The 26,581-nt window shown below is 57.5% G+C and overlaps 1 protein-coding gene across 11 annotated transcripts in view; it reads left to right on the plus strand.

The window, feature by feature from the left end:
- Positions 1-5,070: 5,070 nt before the first annotated feature.
- Positions 5,071-26,581, plus strand: part of MEF2D (myocyte enhancer factor 2D) — a 78,728-nt gene continuing 57,217 nt past the window's right edge. For 7 of the 11 annotated variants that reach the window (XM_041464940.1, XM_041464949.1, XM_041464950.1 and 4 more), the window contains exon 1: positions 5,071-5,174. The gene's annotated coding sequence lies outside the window, so the exon portion shown is untranslated. Of the gene's footprint in view, positions 5,175-5,415; positions 5,627-26,581 lie in introns of those variants that run through there. The other 4 variants (XM_041464943.1, XM_041464942.1, XM_041464945.1 and 1 more) reach the window with 2 other exon arrangements.

A 26,581-nucleotide genomic window follows, 5' to 3' on the forward strand; every position in this document is an offset into this window, starting at 1 on the left:
CCCATCTGAGCTGAGCATTCCACAGCGTGGCAGTGCCAGCGCTGCTGGAGGCACTGGGCTGGGGCTGGGGATGTTCGAGGGGAGGAGATTCGGAGCTGCTCCGTGGGGAGCTGAAGGGCAGCGTGTTTGCTCTCAGCTTTGCATCAAAACCAGGGTCAGAGCCAGGAATCTCTGTCCCCCAAGAGCCTTGCAGTGCCAGCGCCCGTGGCATGCTGCCCAGGCTTCCCGGCCTTGGGTCCAGGATCAGGGCGAATCCCGTTTTAAGGCAAAAGGTTATGGGCGGGAAGGAAGCAATCACAAAGCAAACACCACAGCCTTCTCCAACCGCACACGGCTCTGGCACAATAAATAGAAGGAAAGGGACAAAAATAGCCCCCCGTGTTGCAGCGTGGACACGGCGAGGAAGCAGGGCTGTGCTCAGGGGTGCCGGCGTGTTCTCCTGCCCACCCCGACGCTCGGAGTCACTGCCAAGGGGATGTCCTGCAGTGCTGCGGCTGCCAGGCACTATCCTGGAGCAGAAATTATGAGTGGGCTTCAGGGGAGGTACCTGAGCCCTTGTAAAAGTCACTGCAGCCCGCAGCTGAGCCCTTGCAGAACTCGCTGCATCCCACGCCCTGGCAGAGCTCTGGCACTTCCCTGCGTGCAAAGCCAGCTCCCAGCCCCCAGGAGCCAGCTGAGCTGCACCGTAATTCGGGCAGAGGCAAAGCCCAGATGTGGAGGCACAAGGACTGGCTGGGGGCCCGGCAGCCGGGAAAAAAAACATTGCGAGTCTGGCTCTGGCTTTGGGAGCGGGCTCGGGGAGCTCGCACGGCCAATGCAAGCTGCCTTCCCTGGCCAACAGAGCTGCCGCTCCCCGTTTGGGGTGGGTTTGGAGCGCGGCAGGAGGGATGCAAAATGTTCACGGTCCCGTGCAAGCCTTGTGAGGGGCGAGAAAAAGCCTCATCTTCCCCCAGCCCGCGCTGATTCCCGGCGGGGCGAGCCAGGAAACACCGCCCGGCGGCAGCGGCAGCGGGTCCCGTTTGGGTGGGGGGCTCGGGGGTGCCCCTCCCCAGCCGGCCCCGCTGCTGGGGGTGCGCAGCTGGAGCCCTCCCAGGGCCCTGCCGCTTTAACCTGCCTCTCCCACGTGCTGTCTGGTTGTGCTGGAGACGGTGACGCAGGCAGGACGTCAATGGACGCTGTGGGAGAATTTAGACTTGGAGAGGAAGGGGGGCAGGGAGGAAGGCAGCGTTTGCAGGGGTGGGGGCCGGCGGGGGTGCACGGCCGGGGCAGGAGGGACCCCGCACGGAGCCTGGCAGGGTCGCCCCGGAGCATCGCTGGCAGCTGCGCCCATGCCATAGTGCCCCCCCTCCCCGGCATAGGCTGGGACCTCGGCCAGCTGCGAGGGCAAATAATCCTCCTCCTCCTCCCCTGCCCAAGCCGGGGTGGGCGGCGGGGGGGCCCCAGGGGCCACGTGAAGGCGACGCTTCCTCCCTGCCCGCTGCCCCCCCCCCGCATTGTCACCACACGTGTGCCACTCTTGTCCCCGCGCGGGTCGGGCACGCAGCGACCGTGCCGTGCTGTGCCCGGGCGTGTCAGCCCAGCGCAGGCGGGAGGTGACGGGGGGCCCAGGAACGGGGCTGACACAGACCCTGGTGGTCGCTGGGATGTCCCCCGGCTCGGGGTGGGGAGCTGGGGGTGATCCCGGTCACGGGTGGCCCGGGAACGGGGCTGGCACAGACCCTGGTGGTCGCTGGGATGTCCCCCGGCTCGGGGTGGGGAGCTGGGAATGACCCGGGCACGGGTGGCCCGGGAACGGGGCTGGCACAGACCCTGGTGGTCACCGGGGCTGTCCTAGGCTGGGAAGCTGGGGATGACCCGTGAGTGCCCCTCCGTGCACGGCTCTGCTCCTCTCCCCATCCCGAGCTGGGCTGTGCCACTGCCAAGGGCATCACCCCCACCCCGGGCCAGGGTCCAGCCGCTGTGGCATGGCAGGACCCCCATCCCTCTCCCTCTTGCAGAGTTTTCAAAGCTCTTTCGGAGCTTTCAGCATACCCACGGCACCGGCACTGCCAGGGACAAGCTGGAGCAGCACTTCCACTCCAGGGAGGGATGAGATGAGCCACCAACTGTGATTCCTCCCTGCGTCCAACCCCAGTCTTTAAGAGCTACACTGGTCTCCCCAAAAGTCGCATGGAACTCTGCTCCCAGTTGGTTCAGAGGGAGGAACACAGAGAGAGACAAAAAGTCATGGCAAGTAGGATAGAGATGCTGCTCCACAGTACGAGACTCTGCTCTCGGCCTCTTGGCTTTGCCCCCAGCCCTCACCCCACTCCCCTCCCTGAGCTCTGTGCAGGAAAGGAACAAATATCTTTCCCAGTTTAGGTTTTTGGGTGCTTTTTTTGTTTTGTTTTAATAGCCCGAGGGTGTAGGTGGCTGCATATCTTGGAGGACCCAGGAGTCCTGCCTCCTTCCTGCTGGCACAGGGCAAGGGAAAGCAGTTTCCACTGTCAAGAGGCTGCGCACCAGCTGTACAAAGCAGCAGCCTGGTGTGGGAAGGGAGTTACTCAGCATTTGGTTCCCAAAAAAAAAAAAAAAAAAAAAAAAAAAAAAAGAAAAAAAAAAAAGGCAGCTCAAACTGACTTTCCAAAATACTTTGAGGTTCATAGTAATGTTCTCGTCTTTGTCTCATAAATATCCTGGGTTGGATCCTTCCCTCGTTTTCATCCCGTAACTCACGGAGAGGCACCAGAGCGCGGCTGCTGCATGTTATTCAGACTATTTTTATTTTTTATATCTTTGGATACATGATCTCAGTTGATTGGAAAACAAACCCCAGAGAATCCTTGAGGAGAGACTGCAAACAGCTCTTGGTGAGATGACTAATCCCATCTCTATCTAAACCAACAGCGTCCTAAAAATAGCCTTATTTCTAACAATAAATATAATAAAATAACTAACTGATAACAAACAGCCCCAAAAAGCCAAACACACTGAAAAGTCCACTAGAAATACATACTGGGACGGGGGAAGGAGCCAGCAGGAAACTGTGTCACTGAGTCAGAGGGGTGGCCATGCCACCAGTGATGCTCGGTCAGATCCGGCCTCTCTGCTGAGACCATCGCTGCCTCTCGCCCTTGTGCCTTCGCTTTCTTTGTCCCACATAGTGTGAGGAAGGCACCAGAGCCAGGGGAAGCTGATCCCAGAGTCACCATCCCGGCCTGCAGCACGCTCTGAAAGCCCTGCAGGGGGATCCCCCACCCCAGCTCGGGGTCCATCGCCCCCAGGGCTGCTCCGTGCCCACCAGCCTCCCCGGGCCCTGAGCTCACCACACACCTTGGATCATTTGGATAATTTGCCACCTACTTTCCACACACCAGGAGCCTCCCACACCCAGCCTGTTGCAAAACAACCCCCTCAGCTGAGTCACTGGCATCGCGGAACTTCTCCCTGCCCTACTGGCCCGGGATGGGGCTCAGGGCAGAGCCGACCATGACCAACAGCTGTGATGGGAGCACACCCCGGCCCCATCCCAGCTCACCCCAGGCCTTTGGGGAGGAAACTGGGAGTTTTGGGCTTGTGCAGTGCCCTGTGTTGTGGAGTGCACGGGGACCACGTGCTGCTGCATTAATGGCTATGGGCATCATCTGGGTGAAAACACAATGACTCTGCCCCCGTGCCTGGCAGCTCCCCTGTGACACTGGGAGCACTCATATTCTCAGTGCTCCAGCTGAATGTGACCCAACAGGGCTGGGACATCGCTGTCACAGCCCCCTAGCCCTCCTTGAGCTGGGACAGTGGCTTTGTATGTGACAGAGCCATCGCTCAGTATTTTTATGGAGCACTGGAGCTGCACCAGACTCGTGCTGGCTCCGTGTCACCAGTGTGGAAGGTGGGCTGCGTTCTGCCAGTCAGGGGAACCCACGAAACATCTACCATGGAGGTTCTGACCCCTGGCACCAGTTTTCTTCTGCCAAAAGCAGTCCCACACCAGCCTGATTTTTATTTTTACTGCTTTGTGTGGCACATGGGAGCCTGCCCAGGCCTGCCATGCCTGGGAAAGGACAGCCTGTGCCCCATGCTGACCCCCAGCCCTGCCATATGGCACTCCTCCAGCATTCCCATCAGTGGGAGAACTCATCCAGCAGGTCACCAGCTCCCACCAGTGCAGATATGGGGTGTAGGTGGGTGGTCTGCATCCCCCCAGCCCCAAGGATGTTTGTGCCCACCATCGACGCTGCTCTGAGGCTGTGGATAAGCAACACTGGACATGGTGGTGAGACAGGAACAGAACTAGTTACCCAACTCCCTAAAAACCAGATTCCTGCCCAAATTCACAGCCCCAGACTGTCCTGGCACAGAGTGGGGAGTCTCTATTTGACCTGTTGGGTTTCTTGTGGGTAGCACAGAGCGATTTATCTGGGTTGCAGCTACTTTAGGAGCTGGGACTGTAAAGCCCCGGCTTGGAGCAGGGTCTGGGCTGCCGAGGAGCACAGGGATCCCAGTGCCGGTGCCATGTGCTCGGCTGAGGGTCTGGCGCTGCGGGAAGGGCCGGGGGAGGGCTGGGAGCCCCGGGAGCCCAGTGCAGTGAGGCAGGAGCAGCCCCTGGAGCTGGGCTGTGTCCGGACACCAGACAGCATCGTACCCTGTACCGTGCTGGACACACAACTGGGACCTTCCAGTGCCTCTGAGTGCTGCATCCAGCATCCTGGCAGCACAGCTGGCACCTTCACGGGCAGCTGATGGCACCTGTGTAGCTTTAGGGACACCTGGACTCCCCTGGCCCGCTGTCCTGAGCCCGAACCCCCATGGGAGCTGGGGCAGAACCCACCATAGCCCCTTCACCCCGGGGCAGCCGCTCCGGCCGCGGGGCTGGGCCGGACACTGCTGCCCAGCCCGGGGAACACGAGTGGAGCCAGGCCGGACCCTGAGGGTGGGACAGGGGAGCTCCCGGCCCAGCACACCGCGCCGCCGGCTGCGATTCCCCGTCCGGGGCTCAGGGCACCGTCGGGCCTGCCTCGGCCCCGGCCCGGCCCCGCTAGGCCTCGGTTCCCCCCCGGCTCAGCCCCGCTTGGCCCCGGGCCCACCCCGTCCCCCCCGGCCCCGCGCCGCCCCTGACGCTGGGCCGGGCCCGGCCATGGTCGCTCCCCGCCGGCTCCGCCGCAGCCCCGGCAGCGGCCGGTCCGCGCCCCGCTCAGGTGGGTCCCTCCCGCTCGCGCGCTTCTTCACCGTCGGCTTTTTTTCCCCCTACTCCTTCTAATTGTTATTTTTAATTATTTTTGATTTCTTTTAACGTTTCGCGATTTCTGGCGCTTACTTCCGAGAACGGCCGCCCCCCCCCCCTCCTTCCCTGGGCGGCCTTGGGGGGGCGCGGAGCCCCGCTCCGCCCGGCGGTGTTTGGGGTGGGGGGAGCGCAGGGACCCCCCCGACCCCCGCGCCGCACGGAGCCGCCCCGAGGCGCGGGGATGGGCGGGGGCGGGAGCAGCGGCGGCGGCGGCGGCGGCAGCGGCACATCCTTCCCCCGCGCCCCCCTCCTCCCTCCTCCCCCCTCGGCTTCAAAACAAACCGTCACCAAAATGGTGCAGAGGTGAAGGAGGGAGCGGGAGGAAGGGGAAGAGGTGGCGGCTCGGCCTGGGCGCTGCGGGGACAGGTGAGGGCGGCGCGGGACGCGGAGGGACGCGGGACACGCGGAGGGACGCGGGACACGGGGGGATGCGGAACACGGGTGCGGCACACGGGGATGGTCCCGCCGGGTGCTGCCGGTGGGGTGGGGGCAGCACTGGGGGTGCCCACCTCGCTGCGGGGCGGTGGGCAGTGTCCCCGTGGGACCCCCGTGGTGACAGAGCATGAGCCCACCCGCGACACTGCGTCCAGCCCGAGTGGGACCCGCTGCGGCCTGGCGGGACGCAGGGAGAAGCAGGGCCCGGTGGATTTCGGGGTTTAGGGGGTGCTCTCCCTGGCAGGACATAGGGTGATGACATGGGGACTGTGGGGGGACCCGCCGGCGAGGCTCCGGGTGCCGGTGGGGGCTGCGGTTTGATTGGCAAGAGCAGATTTTGGGAGAGCCGGCGGTAAATCGAGTCCTGGAGCGTCCATGCCTTGGCCGTGCGCCGGCTCCGGAGCCGACAGCTGGGATTGTTTGTCCGGAGGGGCTCAGCGCTCAGCTCCATCCGACAGCGGCCGGAGCAGGGTGTCGTGGTGGGGCCGAACCGCGCCGCTGCTGCCGCGGCCTCCCCGGGGTGCCGAGCGCTTCCTTGGCCGCAGGCACCGGCGATGCTGAGCCGGGATGCGGTGACAGGGCGTCCGGCATCTGCGGCTCTTCGGCATCTGTGACGCCGCTTCGACCGCAGCTTATCCCTTCCCTGCAGCTCCCAAACCCCTTTGGCTTTGACGTTGGTTTTTATTCTTTTATTTATTTTGCCTTTTCTCCCCTCAAGCACAAGAGCAGCGCGCAGTCAGTTGTGCCACACACACAGCTCTTACCCCTGCACCGTGGTACCCCGTGGTACCTCCAGCTCTGCACAGCCACCAGCTGGGCTGTCCCCTCCTCCTAATCCTCCACAAGTGTCGGAGCTGCCACGCGGTTTTGGCTGGTGACTCCCCCTTGCTGTGGGCATGGGTCTGGGAAGGGACAGGGACACCTGTGCTGCTGCAAATTCCCCTGGCACTTCAGCTCAGTGCCTCTGCTTGCCCCCACCCCGGGAAGGCCTGATCCTGTCCCTCCAAAGCCCCTTCTCCCACAGTGCGTGGCTGCGTTTGGATTTTTGGGCTGGTGTTGCTTCGCCAAGGTGGGTGTTCTCAAACCACTGTCCCAGGACAGCGAGGCTGAAACCCTGCTGCTGACGGGGAAGGGGACTGTGCCGGCCTCAGTGCGACGGGGACGCTCATCAGGCCAGGGGTGCAGGTTTTGGGTGTAGGTAAGGGTTATTCTCATTATGTTCTTTCCTTCCCTGAGCTGATTCGGTGCTGGTGGTCCTAGTGTGGGAGCACTGAGCTGCCCGTGTCTTTGGAGCTCCAAAGCAAGCTGCTTGTCCTGCCCTCAGGATCACTGGAACGGGCTCCTGAAGGTCACAGACCTCTGGATGGGCCTCATGGATCCTCCTTTCCACTCCCACCACCTTGCCCTTCAGCCCCTGCAGTTGTCACGGCTCTGCCGAGCTGAGGCATCTGCACTTGTGCCGGCTCCGAGCAGGTGGCCGATGTCCCCGCGGCAGCGGTGGGGGCCACTGCTCGGGTTTCGCTGGTGCCTCTGCCACAGCAGGGATTTAACGTGCTCATGTTGAAGGGGCATTAGCTCCTGTGTCAGGTGGCTCGGGGGTTTCCACTCCTGCCCAGGCTCTCCCCCAGCACAAACCGGCTCGGGGGCTCCTCGTGCTGAGCTGTCACGTCCCTGTGTGTGCTCAGTCCTGCTGGGGGGCTCTTGGGACCACGGGAAGTGCTGGTTTTGTCAGTAGGTGACCTTGGGCACGTCCCTTTGCTTCCCCACGCTTTGGTGGTGTTCTCGGAATGGGGGTGGTGGTTAATGTGTTTAATTTCCCCCTCCTCACTGGTATGGGGCTCCTGGCTCCTCTTGGGAAGTGCAACTGCAGAGCTGGAAAGGGCTGTTGCTATTTTGTGCTGTCCCCGAGCGGGCAGGGCGGAGGCATGGACGGTGCTGGAGTCACCCGGGGTGGATTTTTCCCAGGCTGCCAAGTGAAACAAGTGGGGTCTGAGTCTCATTTAATGCTGCAGCCCTTTACTGTGACTCTGGCAACATAAAGGAGCCTAAATATGGTCATAAACTGCATCCACTTCAAGGTCCCTTCGTGCTGCCAGGGCAGCCTCACGGCGGCTTTGTGAGAGGGAGAACAAAGCCGAAAGTGTCGGACGAAAAGTATGGGAGTGGGACCCAGCTGCCGCGGTGCCGGCGTGTGCCGGGAGCTGGTGCCGGCAGCTGCCCGGCAGGGAGGTGTCACTGCTGGTGCAGGCCCTGCCTCACGAGGGAAGGATGGGCGTGAGGGTGGGGGGAGATGCTGCTTGGCACATCCCGAAGGACCAGGGGGGCTTCAGCTAGGTGTGGAGGGCTCAGCCATGAGCTATGTGTCTAACACCCTGGGCGAGTCATTTGAACCTAAAAAAGCGTCTGTGGTGAGGGGCAGAAATTGCTTTTCCCTCTTTTTTTCCAAGGCAGAGTGCTTGCCAGGGTCAGGCTGGCATCACCTGGAGCGTGCTGGGAGGAACCTGCCATGGGGTGCTGCGTGGCATCTCTCCTCTGTGATGGATTGCAGGGATGTGGACTTTTTGGGAGTGAAGGGGAAAGAGGCAGCGGAGTGTGGGTTGCTGACATTGACTCCGCTCCCCTGGACCACCGCTGCCCCACTGGGTGCCCCTGGCAGTGCTGGTGAGATGCCATGTGGAGCTGTGATGGTGTGAGCTGGCCTGGAAGGTGGTGCCTGAGGCTCAGGAAGTGAGCAGGCAGCATCCCATTAAATCCTGTTAATACCCGGGAGTGCACATGGAGGTGACCCAAGGCACGGTGAGCTGCACAGGCGGCGGTGGGGCTGCCGTGTCGATGCTGTGCCGGACTTCCCCATCTGCAACCAGAGCTAAAAATATCCCCCTGCCTCACCCCGCCGCCGTCCCATCTGTTCCGAGGGTGAACTCCTCAGGCCAGGGGCTCTTTCTTATTTTTATCGCTATTTTGGCAGTTCCTGGAGGCTGAGCCGTCCCGGGGGTCAGAGGTGACTCTATTGTAGATGACAGTCCTGCTCCCGGGAAGGTTCCGCTCTGCTGCTGAGCCCGCCACGGTGAGCAGAGAGCGAGTGAGGAGGAGGAAGGGGAGGAGGAGGAAGGCTGGGGAGGCACGACAACGTGTGGCACAGGGTGAGCGCTGGGTGCCCCTGGCTGTGCTTGCCCTCTCCTTGTGCCAGCAGGACTGTGGGCTGCATCACCCCCTCACCTCTCCCCAGCACTGTCTGGGACTTCACTCGATGTGACTCTCAGGGGTTTGGTTTTGTTTTTTCCTTTCCTTTTTTTCCTCTAATTAGAGAAGCTTTCAATAAAAAGCTGAGATTTGTTAATCACTTTGTTTGATCAGAGCTCAGGCAGTGCTGAAGACCTCTAGGTTTTTCCCTCTGCCTGTGTGAGCAGCAGTTTGCTTTTGCTTTCAAGATGGATCTCGCCGTCTGCCTGCCAGCAGCTCTGCCTCCCCGGATCTGTCGGTTTGCATCTTGCACTCCACTTTGCTTTGCTTGTGGTTCTTCTTTAATTTTTCCTTTCCCCTCACTCTTGGTGTCTCCCTGCTGTAGCTCCCCACTGCTTGCAAAACAGACAAGAGCCCACATCCTCTGAAAAATCCTGAAAAAAGTGCCCATGTGGAGGGCAAAGGTTTGATAAATGCCCCAATTTGGAGTGATTTATTTTGGGGGGGTGGGGTCTAGGTTTGCTTTCTCTTAGATGGGGGCGCAGAAGATGGGGGACTTGGGTCTCCAAGCTGCATGGGAGCAGTTTTTGGGGGAAACTTCGCTTGTTTTTGTGTGGGTCACAACAAGGCTGGGGGGACACAGCAGCTGCTCCACGATTCTCAGGCTGCTTCTTAGCTGTAGATGAGCACCTTCCCCTATACAAAAGGGGGCAATGAGATGAGGTGCCTGCAGTGGTGGTAGGTCCTTGCTGCCACCATCTGTGTCACCCAGAGGGCTCTGCTCAGGGTGAGATGTCCTGGTTGTGGTTGACTGCTGGAATGCTGGAGCAGCTGCTGGGCCCTGTTCCCAGTGCTGGGTACTGCCGTGTTGCCCAGTGGGACTTTAAATAGCTCCGTGCCCCTCCAGTCCCCAGCAGAGCAGGCGCGTGGTGCTGCTCTTGTGGTGCCACACGCGAAGCCCGAGCGGTGCCGGTGTCCTGGTGCACGGTGAGGACAACTGGAAGGGCAGGATGGTGCCTGTGCTGGGATGTGCCAGGCTCCAGCCACCACCCAGGAGTCACCGTGGTGTCCCACGCCGAAGCAGCTGGACTGGGCTGTGCCGGGGCTGAGCAGGACACGAAGGATTTCCCAGCTTGCAGTCAGCCCTTGGTTTTCCCGGGGGCAGCACATGGCCCTGCCCGTGGCTGTGCGTGGAGTGGGTCAGCAGCACCCACAGCCCGACCCTCCTTGCTGTGAGTGACCAGCACGAGCTGGAATGCAGAGGTGGGGAGCTGAGCCCCTGCCATCTGTGCTGGCTGTGCCCTGTCAGCCCAGTGCTGCTGGCACACTGGCTCAAGGTCAAAGCCGTGCACAGTGGCTTTGGGCTGCCGCTGGCGCAGGGTGGAAGCACTCCCACCTCCTGTCCTGAGTCAGTGGTGGTTGGGGTTGGAAAGGGGGTAATTAAATGACCTATTTCTGGACAGGGAGGAAGAGGAGGAGGAGGAGGAATCATTTCTCTTTCCAGAGCTTCAAACAGCTTGCTGCCAGCGTCCGGCACAAGCCCCAAACTGCTTCCAGGAGGAGGTGCCTGCAGCCCCCCCGGCTGGGGTGCTTGGGGCACGGGTTGGGAGCTGGGGGCTGTGGGGAAGGGTGACCTCCCACTGCAGCACTGCTGTTGCATCAGCCTTTTTTTTTTTGGAAGGAGTCAGGATAAATCCATGGCTCCCAAATTATTTTTTTACTTTCTTTCCATCCCCAAAAAGTAGCCATGAGATTTCAGAAGCGGTACCTGCCTGTGGGGCCAGGTCCTTGACCCGAGCCCACCCCAGGGATGCCAAGGGATCATCTTAGGATTTCTAGTGGGATTCCTCCTTCTCCTCTCCTTCTGCCATAGGGGGATTATCAGCATCTGCTGTGTGATGGATCCTGCAGCTCGTTGTCCCAGGGGTGCTGGGGCTGTGGACCTGGGGGTACCTGCTCTGGAGGATGTGGTGGAGCTTCAGGTGCAAGGTTTTATTGATGGATATAAGCAGTGGTTATAAATAGCCCTGCTTGGAAGTTTTCATCTTCTTTTTTAAATGGAAGTGCCTTTTGGAACAAAGTGACTTTCCTCCATCCTTTTTCGAAAGCATTTTTTTTCTCTTCTTATTTTGAAGATGAAATTTTTCTTTTTACTCTTAAATTTTTTCCTTTCTAATTTTTGGAAGGCTTCAGGGAAAAATTGCTAGGCGCCATACCCAGGAACACATCCCATGGCGTGCAGGTGGGGAAAATATGTGGGGTCAGATTCATCTGGTTTGATTTTCCTTAAAAAGGAAATTGAAAATTGGAAATGTTCATGGCATCGGTGAGAATTTTCTGTCAAAGCAGACAAAATCTGAGGGGCAGGAGTTTGCTTAAACCTGCTGCATCAGGTGTAAAAAAAAAAAAAAAGTTAAATAAATTAATTGGATAAAGAACTTCTGTTCAGTGAAAGACTGGCAACATTTCTGGGTTTCTGTCTGGAATTTTTCAGTTGTAAAACCTGAAATCCTCCCCCACCCCTAGCAGTAACCTTGAGACATGGTGCCGGAGCAGGAGTTTCCACTGGCAGGGAAGAAAAAAATTACAATAAAGAATGTGGGCAAATTATTTTGACTGACCAGGCTTTTTTTATTTTGCAGGGGCAGTCACCAAGACTGTCCTGCCCCGCAGCTGCTGTGCTCAGTGCTGGGAGCAGGAGATAAACTGTGATGAGGGGCTGGGGCAGGGAATGGCAGGGATCGGGCTCCAGGCATGGGTGCTCTTGGTCCATGGTGGCATCCATGGGGAAGGACCTTCTGGGACGGCCAGAAATGCGTGTTTTTCACCCATTTTGGGTATACAGAGGCGGAGAGTGGCTGTTTGTGTAACTGTAGGTGAGGGCTGAGCTGTCATGCTTTGTCTAAATATCGTGACAAATGTCCCCGTGGAGCTGGTACCCTCAGGCTTCTTGCTGGCATCTGAGCGAGCTGCCAGCCCTGGGAGGAGCAGCCACTTTGTCCAAATGCCAGTGGCTGGGAATGGTGTCCATCCCTGGGGTGCAGTGTCCTGTGGCACCCGGGACACCTCCTCTGGCTGGGGACCCTGGTGCTGCTCGGCTCGGTGATGGGTGGCAGGTTGGGGTGGCTGAACACCCCACAGTTTGTGAAAATCCTGGTGTTGCTGCAGCCTGGCTCTGCCCCAAGCACCCTCCTCCTGCTGGGAATTCCTGCAGGGAGCTCTGGCTTTGGCTCTGTTGGACATGTGGTGCTTGGAGTGGTTCAGAACTTGCTGGAAGAGCCATGGGGGAAAGGAAAGGGTTTGTGTGTCACTCTGGTGCTGGCACCACCGGGGAGGTCTTGGAGGTTGAGGAGGTGCCTCTAGGCACAGTTATCACAGACTCATGGAATGGTTTAAGTGGAAAGGGACCTTAAAAATCATCTCATTCCAACCCTTGGGTTTATCCCAGGGGGTAAATCACATGTTCCCTGGAACATGACTCTGCCCCTAGGAAAGCCCTGTGGTAGCAGCAAATTTATTTCAATAACTGGAGCAGGATGTGGAAGGGTTGGGTGAAAGCAGGGCTTACCTGGATGTGGGGCAGTTTTCCATGGAGTGAGGAGCAGCACTTGGGATCACATGGACAGCGTGTGCATGCCAGCTCTCCTCTGAGAGCCTGCACCAGTGTGGGGGCTCCAGGAAGGGCTCGGGGGGTTGGGATGCAGCCAAAGTCAGGCCTTATCTCCAGCCTCATCCCTTGGGTGGTGCTTTCCCAGAGAGCTCCAGTGCCACTGGACATCTCTCTTTGCCTGACTGAGGAGGATTTGACGCCCCATCTCCAGGCTTTTAAGCGCAGGGATCAATCACGTATCCATCCTCAACCTTCCCTGACTCCATGGCCGTCCTTCCCACGCGCCGGCAACGAGCCGCCGGGAAAACTAGCACCTCTCGGCTCGCTCGCTCAAAAATATCCCCAGTCCTGCATGGATGCGCTGCCAAGACGGGGAGCGGAGCCCGCGCTGCCTCTTAGCAGAAATCTGTCGCCTTGCTCGGCGGTGGGGAGGCTGGGAGGGAGGCTGGGATCTGCCGAGTGCTGAGCCCCAGCGCTTTCGAAAATAGAAGCAGAACAAATGGTTGGAGCAAGATGCTGGTGGTGAAGGCAGCCAAGGCCTCTTCCCGCGGCAGCTGGTGGCTGCTTCTTGCTCCTCCATCAATCCTCTCCCCAGAGCTGGCATTTCCTTGCGGGGGGAGAGGTGAACATCTGGCTCTTGGGGTGGCCTGGGGCACGGCGATGCTTTATTGGGTTCGGTGTGGCACCCTGGGGTTTTGGCACGGATGAGCTTTGAGTGAGCCGTGAGGATGGCAGGGCAGGAGGGGATTCAGTCGGTGTGAGATAAGGAGGACACGGTCGGGTGGCGCCAGTTCCTGGAGGGACTTTGTCCCAAAACAAAGGGACAGGTGCTGGGTTGAGCTGCGGGCACGCCGGCACCGCGTGGCAGCAGGTGCTGACCTGGTGTCCGACAGCTGAGCGCGGAGCTGCTGTGCCTGCTCCCACGGGAGGGGTGGGGGTCCCGGTGGGGTGAGCTCCTGGTGGCTCCTGGGGGCCCCAGGGGTCGTGGGAGCTGCCTCGGGGTGCTGCTGGGGAAAGGCCAAGGGTTCCTCTCCTCCTGCTTCCCCATGGGTGCTGCTCCTGAGGGCACGAAGCTGCCTGTCCTCATGCCAGCCACTGGCACCCAGGAGAGGAAAATGGTGAGCCCAGCTCTCAACACAGATTGAGAGGGTTTGGAAAAGTCCTGGTAGTTGCCCTCAGGTCTTTCAGCTTTAGGGCCTGATGTGAATGTGTGCTTTAACGAGCAGGATTTCACACCTGCCTTTGTGCTGGAGAGAGCTGCTCCAACTGGATGAGGTGGAAGTGGGAAGGTTGGGAAGATGCTTTCCTTATGGGAAGATGTTCTTGCCTTGTCCTTTGCAGTGGAGAGGACCAGCCACAGCGAGCTCAGCATCTGCCCGAGTGACCTTCATCGCCTTTGCTTGGAGAGAGAGGCTGCTTTGCATGTCCTCTGCCCTGCCAGCAGCACTTGCACCGAGCATCGGGGTCTTTTTGTTATGCAAATGAAGGTTTGGTTTTAGCTTCTCAGAGATAAATACCTTCGAGGCTAAATTTGGAGCTCTGGGCACTGCTGAAAGCGCCCTGATGGCCCAAGGCCTGACAGGTCAGATGCTGAAGGTGGTAGTTTGGGTGTTTGGCTCCCCTTCGGGCATGGAAACAAAACAGTTACAATATTTTTTCCACTGGGGTTATACAAGAGTTTTTGCAGTGAGGAACAAGCACCTGGAGTCCTGGTGGGGGGTCCTTGGCACCTGCTGCCAGCCTGCACTGAGTTTCCCACTTTTGCATTGATGTGCTGTGGTTTTATTTAGGGTTTTAGAGCCCAGGAGACCCTTTTGTCCCAGCTGCCCTTCGAGGATCCCCACTGAGCTGTGCCCAGGCACCAGGGCTCCAGTGCAGGATGAGACAGGGATGTCTCAGTGTCCCTGACACTGGCCACCTGGGTTTTGTGGTCAGGATCTCTCTCCCATCCCTCTGAGAGGGTGAGGGGTGCAGGCTGCATGGCCAGAGGATGCAGTGCCAAGTGCTGCACACCAGACCAGAGCTTTTTCTCACCTCTCCACTTGTGCGTGGTGTGGAGCTGGCATCCCCAGGGGCAGCCTGGCTTCCTTTGGGACCCCGTGAGTCCCTGGCAGCCCGTCTCTCTTGTGATGGAGTCATGGGCCGTTGGTCTGGGTTTGGGCAGAGGTGTTTGTGTATGATCTTATTTTTATTTGTGCGTCTTTCGGAAATTTTTCGTCACAGCAGGTGCCGGTTCAGTGCCCGGCAGTGGGGCGGGAAGGATGCGAGCGGGGTGGAAACGTGGCTAAAACTGGTTTGGCTTCTGTTCGTGCAGTTTTGCTATTTCTGTGCCACAGGAGAGCTTGAGCTCCCTGGGGTCTGGGGGGGCTGAAGCCATCGGGTGCCTGGTTCATCCCTCCTGTGGGGTCACAGGTCACCTACCAGCCTGAAAACTCACAGACATCAGCCAGGCTGAACCAAGGCGGTGTGATGTTAAGAACACCCAGAGGTATCTCATGTCCTTGCAAAAACATGGGCAGTGGTGGGTTTTATTCCAACAGAGAGCTGGACAAGAGCACAGGGTCTCCCACATGCTGCTGGCAATGGGATACCTTGGGGACCTGCAGGTGGAAAGGAAAGGTGCTAGGAAATAGAGGTAAAAAGGGGAGGGCAGCTCTTTCGGAGCCTCTTCTTTGCAAAGTTTTGGCATCGGCTGCGTGCTGAGCTGTGGAAGGCTGAGCTAAGGCCACCCCAAAACAGGGTGTCCTGCTCAGGGGCACCTTGGGTTCCACAAGGTTTTTGGGAGGGGATTTAGGACTTGTGGCTGTGTCCTGGCAGGGTGGCAGCCTGCATCCCCCAAAGCCCTGCAGGGTCTGGAGTACCCCTGCCCAGGGAAGCTGCTGCACCAGCGAGGCCCCAGAGTGGGTACTCTGGCTGAAGCACAGGAGCAGGTCCCCATTCCAGGGAAGAGAAGGCTCCAGGTAATCCTTAGAGCCCTTTCCAGTGCCTAAAGGGCTCCAAGAGAGCTGGAGATGACTTTGGACAAGGGTCTGGAGTGACAGGACAAGGGGGAACGGCTTCACACTGACAGAAGGCAGGGTTAGGTGGGATATGGGGAAGAATTTCGTCCCTCTGAGGGTGGTAAGGCCCTGGCAGAGGTTGTCTAGGTTGCCCCATCCCTGGATGTTCCAAAGGCCAGGTTGGACAGGGCTTGGAGCATCCTGGTCTAGTGGAAGGTGTCCCTGCCATGGCATGGGTTGGAATGAGAACATCTCAAAACCATGCCATGATTCCCGATCCCCTGCATCCCTTCAGCTGTGAACATGGCACTGCTCCTCCATCCTCTGCTACCCAAGCAAAGGTGCTGCCTTGGTTCTTTCTTTTTTTTAATTCTTTTTTTTTCCCTAAAATGCATTACCAGTGCAGCTCATCCATATTTCCACCACCTTCTCCCTCCTGTTCTCGCGCTGAAGTCTATAATGCTGAAATTATAGCATCCCCCTCGTCACCATGGCAACGCTCAGGGATGTATTTAAAAAAAAAAAAAGACCAGAAGCCCTCCAAGGATTATGACTTCAGTGAGGGATCAGGCTGGAGGGGAATCTGGGTCACGGCTGGAGCAGGCTTTTCTTCCAGCCTGTCTTCAGTAATTCCCCTCAGAGCGCCCGGGGCCGCGTCAGGGCAGGGCAGGGCAGAGCTGCTCCTGGCACCCATGGGTGCCCTCGAGGGGGTCCAGCTGCTCTGGGAGGTGCTGCCTTCCTCTATATGAGACTGCTTGTTGCCCATGTACACTCTAGGAAAGAGCATCCTCTGCAAGCTCAGGATTCCCACCCAATGTTGAGGTGTTTTAACCAAGCCCTTTTGATTCCCAAACGCGTGGTGCCTGCAGGAGTGCCAGAGCTTCGCTCCCCCTCCACCCCGCTTTGTGCAGTGCAAGCTTTCTCTCTCATCCCCCAAAATAAACAGGACTTTTTTTAATATATTTTTTTTACTCCTCTTCTTCTTTTTATTTTTTTTTCCTCCCTTTTTCCACACCCCCAGAGCCGCTGTTGCTGGTGGCAAGGAGCCCAGACTCTGTAGGAACTCAGAAATGCTGCGAATCCAAGCCCTGGCTGCCCTCTCAGTTTCGCAATCCTTTGGAAGGGGGGAGAGAGAAGGAATAAAATGGGAGGGGATTTTTTTTTTCTTTATTAGAGATTTATAGACTTTCCCACCAGTAGGGACAAGGAGCTGGAGCCGAGCGGCCAATTTCCTACAGTAAGTTTCCAACACTGCTCCTCTCTGGCCACTGCAAAACCCTCTGCAGCCTCTGCTATGGTGGGTTGGGTTGGTTAAATTTTTGGAAAACCGTCAGAAATGCTGGCATTTCCAGAGCTGGGGGGGTTGGCAAGGTGAGGGGCTGCTGATGTGGGGGGTGGTGGTGCAGCTCAGTGGGCCGGCACCTCCCATGGGCTAGGTGATGCTAAGGGCCAGGAAAAATCAGCTCAGGTGGTGCTTTTGAGCAATTAAAGCCTTTTTTTCTACCTGTTTTTTGGTTGCATGTGAACCCTTTGGCTTGGGCTTCGTGGTGGTGCCTGAGAGCTGCTCATGGCTGCTGGTCCCTCCAGCCAGGCTCGTTCCCTGCTCTCCTCATCCCCCTCAGCCATTTGGCCTCTCGAGGTTTGTGGTCCATTTATTTTTAGGTAATTGCAGTGTCCGGGCGCTGGAGAGGCCGGTCGGTACCACGCAGCCGGACAGGGAGGGGTTTGTTGGTCAGTGTATTTTAAGCAGTTGGTTTCTTACAGGCGAGAGCTTGTGCAGCTCCTTGCACTGGTGTGGAGGGGCCCAGCCAGTGCCACGGTGGCTCCTGTACCCACAGATGTCACTTTACCCGTGCCTGGTGCTGGACATGGGGCAAGGTGTGAGGGTTCAGCTCCTGGCCCTTCCCTGCACCCTCGTGCAGGATCTGACCCTCTGCCAGTGCTCCTGCTGGAGGAAAAAATCCTCCCTTAAGCTGTGCCTGGATGAGATCTGAGTGCTGGCAGCTCTGCTCCCAGTATCCAGTGATTAATGGGATTAAATTGGTGCCCCTAGTGAGGTTTTTTTATTTTGCATCTGGTTTTCTCAAGACTTTTTAAGCAGGGGGAGGCCGGGGCCATGTCGCACTGAGATCTGATTAGATAAGGGAGAGCTGCCTGTGAACAAAATTCCTACCGGATAATTATTTATACCTCCATGTGCGTCACTAATAAACATCTGGATCTGCTCCAAACATCTTCATTTGATTTGTTTTGTAGTCTCTCAACAGGGATGTTTCTCAGCTCCCCACCTCCCTCTTGTCGCGTGGCTTTTGAGGACTTGGCTGAAATGAGGGGTGGGTTGGAGCAGTTGCCCCACTGCTCGTGGGACAAGCCTGTCCCCCAGCACCAGCCTTGCTCACCCATTTCCCCCTGGGCATTAGCACTCTTGGGGCTGGTTTAGCAAATTCCCACTCCTGGGTGCCCGTGATGGGGCGACAGTCACGTTGCCCTTTCTCAGGAGGAGAAAATTTGTGGTGTTGGTGGTTGAAGAAAAAAATATGAGTGGTCAAAACAAGCCAAAAAGCAACCCCAGATGTGTTGCCTTCTATTTTAAACATCCTCGTTTGATTTGGGGGCGAACCAGACTCCTGACCTTTCGGAGCACGTGGGGCTGGCAGTCACGCCAAGCTCTCCCAGGCCAGGGCTGACTTCTTGCTCTGTTTGTGTAGAGCCAAGAAATTACTATTAATAACTTTCCCTGAATGAGAGCTGAGTACCTGCTTCCCTGGGGCTCCTTGGAAGGCTCCGGCTTGGGCGGATAACATCAACAGTCATTATGAACGGGACTGAGAGCATCGGGCGCAGCTGGGATGCAGATGGGAAGGGACTGATGTGGGAGGGGAGAGATGAAGGAAGCCTCTGGCTGGCTGTGAAGCGCCTTGGGCAGGGCTTGCAGGCGCCACGAGCCATTTTTTGTGTGTTCCTCCATGCTTTTTACAGCCCTGGCCCCTCTTTGCACGAATGCGATGCGAAAACCATCGCGAGTCGCCGGAGCCGGCGGTGAATGCCAGCTCCGTCCGTGTCGGCTGTAATCTGTGTCTCACCTCTGCTGGGCTGTCAGGAATAAAAAAAAAAATAAATATAAAAAAGTTTCAGTGCTGCACCCAGCCTTAATCTCTTTAAACTGCATTTCGCTAATCCTTCATTAGGATCTCATTGTGAGCTTGTTATCCCGTTAGGGCTGAGCCGTGCGTGGCGGCGCCCGCCGAGCTGGGTGGGAAGGGGCTGCTTTGGTCCTCCTGCCGAGGCCACGTGCTCCGCCAGGATGTGCCAGCAGCACCAGCGAGGTGGGCTCAGCTCTGTGGGGATGGGTGTCTGTGCTCTGTCCTGCTGCTGGGCTGGGGTGGGTGCTGGAGGGTCTTTGGTGTGAGCTGTGGGGAAGTTGTTTCTGTTTCTGTTTGCCTTCCCATCCGTTCCTTGATGCGCCCATCGGGAGTGTTGGAGCTGGGGAGGGGAGTGTCATGTAGAAAGTGCTGGTTTTGGTTTGTACCAAGGTTTGGTCAGTCTTTAGAGCGTTTCTGGGAGCACCTCCAGCACTGGGGTCGGGCACCAAGGGCAGGGTTTTAGCTGGGGTTGTTACCCAGGAAGCTGGCAGGAGATGATCCCAAGGGTCTCGCCAGGAGCAGGGTGTGCACTGATCCCCTGATCCCCCTTCCCACTGCCGTGGGAGTGTTAGAAAGGGGCATCAGATGGACCCAGCATGGGCAGGCAGATTCCTTCCTTTAGTGAGAGGCGCTCTCCTGCTGGCAGGCTGCACTGGTGCCCTGCTTGGTGCCAGTCCCCTGTCCCAGGGGGCACAGCCATGCCAGCACTTCGCAGCACCCAGCCTCGGCACCCTCCCCTCCACCCAGGGACCTACTCGGAGTGACTGGCAATGGCAGCAGCTCTGCAGCACCCCGAGGGCTGGGATACCTGCAGGCCATGTTTCTGGAAGTTCTTGGAGGAGGAGAGCAGCTCCCCGAGGCTGTAGCTGGAGAAGGGGGTGCCCACCCTGCTGGATAACGGAGCTGGGCTGAGCCGTGCAGGCTGCGCTGGCCCAGAGCAGGAGATGGTCTGCAGAGCCGGTGCAGAAAGCAAAACAAAACCCACACACCCACACATTCCCACAAGCGCAGGCACACAGGCAGCGAGCAGGCAGGAGGGGATCTGCCGGCAGCCAGAGTCGAGGCTCGAGTTAATTTGGTGGAAAATGAAAACCATTGCGGCGAGCGAGAAGGTTCCTGCCTTTTCTTTTTCCTTCCTCAAAGAAAACATTAGGTGGGATTTTTACCTTCCCCAGTTTTTGTTTCGTGCAGAAATGTGGCTCTGAAGAGGAGCCTGGTGGTTAAAAGAGTTGCTGCCTGTTTTGTACTTTGCTGCCTGCCCTCCTCCCTGCTGGAAGGTCTCGTGGGCACATGTGTCACCATGTCCTTGTCCACTTCTGCAGTGGGTCGAGGCAGGGAGGTGGCTCCTGTGACATTGCTCAGCGAGTGACAATGAACTTGTCTCTAAGCCTGTACGTGGCTTTGCCCAAGAGCCTTGGCTGGGGTGTAAATTAATGCACGTTTGTTTGCCTCCAGATTGGGGAGCATCTCTGCAGGTCGTGCTTTTGGGCAGTGCTGTGGCACAAGGGCACAGTGAGGGGCTGGTGGCATCGTTCACCTTCTGGAGATGGGGGTCTCTGCAGGGTACCCAGGCCACTCAGATTTGGGGTGTGGGATGACAGACTGGTTCTGGCTGGGGCTGGGGTGGTGCTGTACCTGTGCTGGGGCAGGGGGGATCTTGCTGCTCCCAAGGGGCTTCCCCTCTCCACCAGAGCACCTTGGAACTGTGAAGTATTGTGAGATGAGGTTTATTCTGGCTTTCATCTTTCCATCAGCTTTCCATCTTTCCTCACCTTTCCAGAACGTGAGGATAGTGAAGTACACAGGAGGACTGGATCCCTGGGATTCTCTCTCCTTCCTGGGTTTTGCAGCCCTTTGGGGTGCTCCTGTCTGGGGCTTGGCTGTGGCTGTGCTACCCTGCTCCCTGTGGCTGGGAAGGTAGAGCTTTTCCAAATGCCTCTCTCCCCTTTTCCTGTGCCTATAATTAGCTCTGGCTCCCCGCCACCATATACTGTACGATCCTGGAAAGAGGTCATGGCTTTGCTGAAATTCTTGGGAACAGAGCTGCCTTTGCAGCTGGGAAAGCAGAGCAATTTCCAAGCAGATAAGAAATAGGGCAAATGCAACTCTGTTCCCTGCTGTAATTTATGGGCTCTGGGGATGGCATCAAATGGCCTCCTCCCTCCTCTGGCTCTCCACGTGCTTGGGAGAGTCTGGATGGGTGAAGAGGTTCCAGCTGGTTCCCAGCTCCGGTGTGCTGTCCAGTGGTGGCTGTCTCCTGGACTGCTGGGTCTGGTTTTCCCCTTCTGCTGGATTTTGTTGAGGTCTTGCCCAGGACTGGAGAAGGAAACAAATGCATTTTTGGGTGTGTGTGGTCCTTTTCAGTTCTAAAACTTCTCATTTTTATGAACTTCTCCAGAATGGAACTTCCTTTGCTGCAGGGAAAGGATCATCTTCTTGACCTTAAAGGTCTTTTCCAACTGAAATGATTCTGTAATTCTGTGATTACACAATCTCTGGGCAGGTGAGGAGTAGGACTTGGCTTTTCTTCCAAGGAGGACAAAGCCCCCAGAAGCAGAAGGGTCTGCAGCAGCTGGGGAGGGTTTTCCCACCTCCAAATCCTCCTGTGCAAACTGGTGAAAAACTCAAAGTGAAAAGAGTATTTTGAAAAGAGAAAACTCCCCTCAGAACACAGCAAAATCCCCCGTTCAGAAGTTTCCCAAAGTTTTGCTGTTGTTTCTCTGCCCCTGTACAGTTGTTCTGAGACAAAACCAGGATAAAGCCACCCCAAAAGGACAGGATTGGAGAGCAAGGACTTGAGTTTCCATTCCAGCTGGGACTCCACACGTGCTGTATCCCCCTGGCAGCATCCTGCTGCTGAGCCAACCGTCCCTTTCCAAAGGAGAGATTAGCTAGAAAAATCATGAGATTAAAAAGCAAAACACTTTCCATTTGTTGTAATTGGCTTCTGGGCCAGTGAGCTGCTTCCCTTCCCTTCCCTTCCCTTCCCTTCCCTTCCCTTCCCTCTCAGTTTTTCTTTAGCCACTGAATGGTTTTGAGGGGAAGAAGCCCAGAGGATGCTGAGGTCCATGGTCCCCTGTGACAGCACTGTGGTTTTTCTGGTGATTCCAAGACTTGATAAACCCCTTTTTTTTTATTTATTTTTTTTTAATTTGCTGTTGCCAGTACATTCAAGCTGGGAGCAGCATTTGGGATTTGGAACTTTGCAAGGATCCCTGTCATGGTTCTGTCAGAGGGAGGTGATGCTTGCACTGGCCACGGAGGTTTTGTTGCCCCACAGGGGACTGAGTTGTTTGGGGAGCACAGGACAGTCTCCTATGGATCCCTGCTCTTTGGTTGACTGATTAACCAAATTAGGCAGAAATCTTTATTTTTTCTCTGTGGGTGCCTGTGAACCCCCTTCTGCTCCCCCCTTGCAGTGGTGTACGTGGGGGGTGGTGTAGGAGTTGCTGACGACGGCACCGAATGTGTGTTTCTCTGCACCTCGCTCAGGAGAAATATTTTAATCTTTTTTTTGGTTGTTTTTGGGGTTTTTTGTGGTTTTATTTTTTTTTTTTTAAATAGTGGATCTGAAGTTTGGGGAGTAAGCACCCTCCCCACAGAAATCTGCCATGGATGTGAAGGGAGCTGGGGCTTGAACTGGGAGATTTGGGTGACCCCGAGGATGATTTTGTCTCTGGCTCGGGGTTTTTTCCCTGCTGGGTTTTCAGAGGCAGCTGGGTGGCAAAGCCTTGCTCCATCAGGATGTGACACCTGCTTTTCTGGATGCAGCCCTGCCTCTGCAGCCAGCCAAGAGCCGTGCTCAGCCACGGGGCTCCGAGCGTGTGTGAGTGGTCAGGGTTTGCACGCTGCCTGGGGGGTGAACACCCTTTTTGCTTCCCAAGGCCGAGCAGCCCTGGCTCTGGCTCAGATCACATCTGTGCCAGGTGATTTTCCAGCTGCCTGCAGGGGTTTCTCTGATGGTGCTGCTGCCCATGGCTGGCACTGCTGGGCTGGGTGCAGGAGGGGCTGTTGAAGGGTGCTGGAGGCAGCAGCCCTGCTCATGGCTGGCTCTGCTCTGGACACACCAGAGGGGCTGTAGCACAGCCCAGAATGAAGGGTGAGCCTCCCAGTGCTGGTGTTTGACAGCAGCCCCTCTCTGGACACACCAGAGGGGCTGTAGCACAGCCCAGAATGAAGGGTGAGCCTCCCAGTGCTGGTGTTTGACAGCAGCCCCTCTCTGGACACACCAGAGGGGCTGTAGCACAGCCCAGAATGGTGAGCCTCCCAGTGCTGGTGTTTGACAGCAGCCCCTCTCCTCTCCTCCCCACAAGGAGCTCTCTTTAGTGGTCTGCAGGTTGCCCTTACAAGCAGGTTTGAAAAAAGCTCTCAGCTTCCAGCAAGGCTGCAGGGCTGGGTTGGGATGGGGGACAGCAGCAAGGGGCAGCTGGAGGTTTGCCTGGTCCCCCTACCTCACATGTGCCCACCTCCTTCTGCCTTTGCAGTGCTGGTGGAAGGGATTTTGGGGGATCATCTGGCAGCCCAGGCTGGGGAAGCCCTCTGCCAGCCCAGCATGTCACCCAGTTGCAGCTGAGAGGTGTCTTAGGACCTGCTACCATCTGTCAGAGCAGGGAGGATGGGCTGGAAGTTCTGGACACAGGTGGTCATGTTTTGGACATGGGTGATCATGTTTTGGACACGGGTGATCATGTTTGGGACACGGATGATCATGTTCTGGACACAGGTGATCATGTTTTGGATATAGGTGATCATGTTTGGGACACGGGTGATCATGTTTGGACACAGGTGATTATGTTTGGGACACATGATCATGTTTTGGACATGGATGATCATGTTTTGGACCCAGGTGATCATGTTTGGAACACGGGTGATCATGTTTGGACATGGGTGATCGTGTTTGGGACACGGGTGATCATGTTTGTTCGGTTTCCATGGCTAGAGGCCAGGCCAAGTGACCGGGGGTACCCTGAGCCACCTGCCGAGGCTGTGGCAATGAAGAAGGTCCCCATGGTTGGTGGTTCCTGGCTCAGGTGATGGCAGAGCAAGGCTGGGCTTTGCTCTTAGTGATGGTGATTGTCTCCCCCACCTGGCTCGGCACACACTGCTCGGCCACACCTCACCCCGTGGCCCTGGAGTTTGGACCTGGCTGGCAGAGCCAGAGCTGGGGCTGGGGCTGAGCTGGCCTCGACAGTCCGAGGGTGGAGACACCCAGAGCCAGGTTCCCATGCTCTGGGAGGGAGAAGTGCTGTGTCTGCCTGGGGCTCCCATGGGAGCTGCCCCGTGCACGATCCTTCCCAAAGCAGGAGGTGAGGAGCTGGCACCTGCTTGCCAGGGCTCCGTGTGCTTTGCCCGTGCTGGGCACGCACTCAGCAGCTCTGGTGCCTTCCACGAGCTGCTCACGTGGATCCACATCAGTGCTGCAGACGTGTGAGCCCTGCCTATGATGAGGCCACTGGTGCTGATGTACGGGATGAGATTGTGGGTGGGGTCCCTTCCAACATCACCCACCTGCTCCTCGTGCCCCTGCCAGGGCCTCCTAGACCTGCTGCCCTCTGGGGACAGTGGCTCTCGATGTCTGTGTTGAGGAACCACGCTGTGTGTTGGTTTTCCTTCAGCTCTGATTGTGTAACCCTTGGGGGGCTGTGTTAGTCAGTGACCATGGAGTGTCAGGGATGAACTGCTGGGGTATGTCAGTGTGGCATTTCTGCTCCCCCATGCCTCGTGTGGGGTTTGTGTGGATGAGAGACATGCATGGCTGGATGAATTGTGGCAGAGGATCCCACATGGGACAGGAGGGAGAGAATGGCCTGAGACACAGGTGGGAATTGGATCTGTGGCTGCTGGGGAGAGGCAGCAGCAGACAGGAGAGGTTGTTGGGGCATCAGGACGGCTTGCAGAGAGTCTGGGGGGCAAAACAATTGATGGCGCCATCTCTGCTTTACCTCTGCCTTGGAAATGCCAGCAGGAGCCGGAACTGCAGACCTGGAGCAGCTCTCCCTGCTGCCGTGAAGTCTCCTGGAGCAGCACTTTCACTGGTGCTCCAGGGAGTATGGGGTGTGTGAACAGGGTGGGGGCACCCACAGCCCCTCTGGGCACCTCTAGGATGGGTCTGGGTTGCAGATGCACTGTCCCAGGTTGCCATGAAGCTGGATGAAATGAGTTCAGTTGCTCCAGTTGGATATGGCAGTGGCCCATTGTACTCAGACCTGATACCCAGCACAGAGCCACTTGCTGTCCCCATCAAGGAAGGTACCAGCGCTCTTGGCCCCCAGGGCTGGTGCCAGCAGGTGGCAATGTGGCCTGAAGTTTTGTCACTGTCACCAGGGTGAGGGCAAACACCGGGTGCTTGGGGTACAGGGCACCCACATCTTGGTATTGCTGTGCTCTTATAGGTGCTCCCATGATGTCCTTGGGGGTTCTGGGGTCAGTTTTGGGGTCTTCCTTGTGCTGCTGTGTCAGCAGGTTGGAACAAGGAAGGAGGTGAGTGGCTTGCTCAGGGAGAGGAAATTTGGGATTTGGGGGATGCTTGTGTGTCCAGCTCTGTGGTTCACTTCACCTCTCTGTGCCTCAGTTTCCCTGCATTAAGAGATGCTGCTGGTGCTGGGACCACTCCATGCAGCCACTTGTGGTCCTGCTGACCAGCACTTGCCCAGTGGACTGGGACTGCACTGTCCTTCAGCAATGTCAGCCCCTGGACGGGCTCGTGGAGTGGGGACATGCCAGCTGGAGCGTGCCCAGCTGTGGGTATCTGCACGCCCAGGGGTATTTCTGCTCCCGCCAGATGTGCCAGCTGCGAGGAGCTGGGTGGCCCAGCTGTGCAGAGAGAGCAGGAGCAAGATGGGCTCTGTGAGCCAGAGGAAACCCCTGCTTGCCTCTGCTCTTCTTCTGCTTGGCCTGGTCCCCCAGCAGCCTTCGGTCACTGGTGTGGCGGCGCGTGGCTCTGCTCCGAGCGCCGTGCCGCTCCCCAGCCCTCCCGCGCCTCGGGCCGCCCCCACGTCCATACAGCTGGAGGTTTCAGTTCTGCATCTCTGCTGCCCAAGGGGAACTCAGCCAGCGAGAGTGAAACTCGGTGGCTCCAACGGTTGCACTTGTGCCACCCCCCCGACGCCCCCTCATGTCCCCGCGGTCCTTGCAGGGCCAGCAGCCGCTGTTGCAACACTTGCAGTGACAGCTGCGCCACTGGGCTGCTCCTGGAGAGCGGCTTCCAGCTGCCCTGCCCAAATCCAGGGCTGCGTTTGGTGCCGTGCAGGGTGACCTGCTGGAGCAGGGGTGTGAGCCCCCACAGTTCCTACCCTGCCTTGATCTGGGGTACCTTCATGCCATCCCTCTGCGGGGTTTGGAGGCGGTGGTCACGCTCTGCATGTGCCCCTGGCACAGCTGGCTTGTGCCATCGTTCTTGGTCACTGCTCACCTCTGCACCACGACAGCTGAGCCTCCCGTGCCACTGGAGGTGGATTTCCTCCTCCTGTCCCCCTTTCCACAGCCCTGGTGCTGTGCTGCTGGGACTCTGGAACCACTCTGGATGGTTGGGAGCTGGGGCTCCTCACTGTGTGTAACTGCCAGCCTGTCCTGCCTGATGCTCCTGCTTGGAGTGACATCTCTCCCAGTTTGTTCCTTCCCACCTCTTGGTGTCAAGCTAGAGGAAACCCAACTGGAAAAGGCTGAACAGGTCTAATTAAACCTTGGGGATATTCCCAGTGGCTGGTGCAAACTGGAGGCTGGGCCATGGCTGAGATGCTTTAGTTTCATGGACTGGGGAAATGGAGAAAAATGGAGAAAGTACTTCTTTTTTCTTTTTTCTTTTTTCTTTTTCTTTCTTTCTTTTTTTTTTTTTTTTTTTAATTTGGTGGGTTTTGCTCCTTGCTGTTATTGGCACTCCCTGAGACTGACACGGCACAGCTCTGGGAAATGGGGTCTGGGGTCTCCCTAGTTTGGGGTGGGAGTCCATGAG

This window comes from Pyrgilauda ruficollis, unplaced genomic scaffold, assembly GCF_017590135.1.
Source record: "Pyrgilauda ruficollis isolate IOZ18807 unplaced genomic scaffold, ASM1759013v1 scaffold185, whole genome shotgun sequence".
In the NCBI taxonomy this organism is placed as follows: Eukaryota; Metazoa; Chordata; class Aves; order Passeriformes; family Passeridae; genus Pyrgilauda; species Pyrgilauda ruficollis.